The sequence below is a fragment of the Penaeus monodon genome, chromosome 19 (assembly GCF_015228065.2).
Source record: "Penaeus monodon isolate SGIC_2016 chromosome 19, NSTDA_Pmon_1, whole genome shotgun sequence".
NCBI classification, from domain to species: Eukaryota; Metazoa; Arthropoda; class Malacostraca; order Decapoda; family Penaeidae; genus Penaeus; species Penaeus monodon.
In genome coordinates, this window is record NC_051404.1 from 35,962,513 (window position 1) to 35,962,828 (window position 316).

The 316-nt window shown below is 37.3% G+C and overlaps 1 protein-coding gene across 1 annotated transcript in view; it reads left to right on the forward strand.

The window, feature by feature from the left end:
• The window catches only part of LOC119585197 (transmembrane protein 211-like), a gene marked incomplete in the record, with an annotated part of 80,762 nt that overhangs the window by 43,555 nt on the left and 36,891 nt on the right, over positions 1-316 (forward strand).

Below are 316 nucleotides of genomic sequence, written 5' to 3' on the forward strand. Positions count from 1 at the left end.
TATGCGAATTAAAAAGACTCTCATAAAGGAATTTAACGAGACTAATTGTATTTGGATAAAGTTGTTATCAGTAAAAAAACAAAACAAAACAAAAATGAAATAACGCCAATGAACACACACAAACATTATGCAAGAATTGAAACTCCCTCCGGCTTTTAGTAGTGAAGAAGGGCGTGGCGGACCGTAGAGTTTTGTCTCATGCAACGGCGTCACGAAAGGTCGGCTCTGCTACACATAATAACATTCCTCCTTTTATCTCATTCTTTTTTATCTCGTAAAGTCTAGCCATGCTAAAGTGATGGAATTGCACAGACCA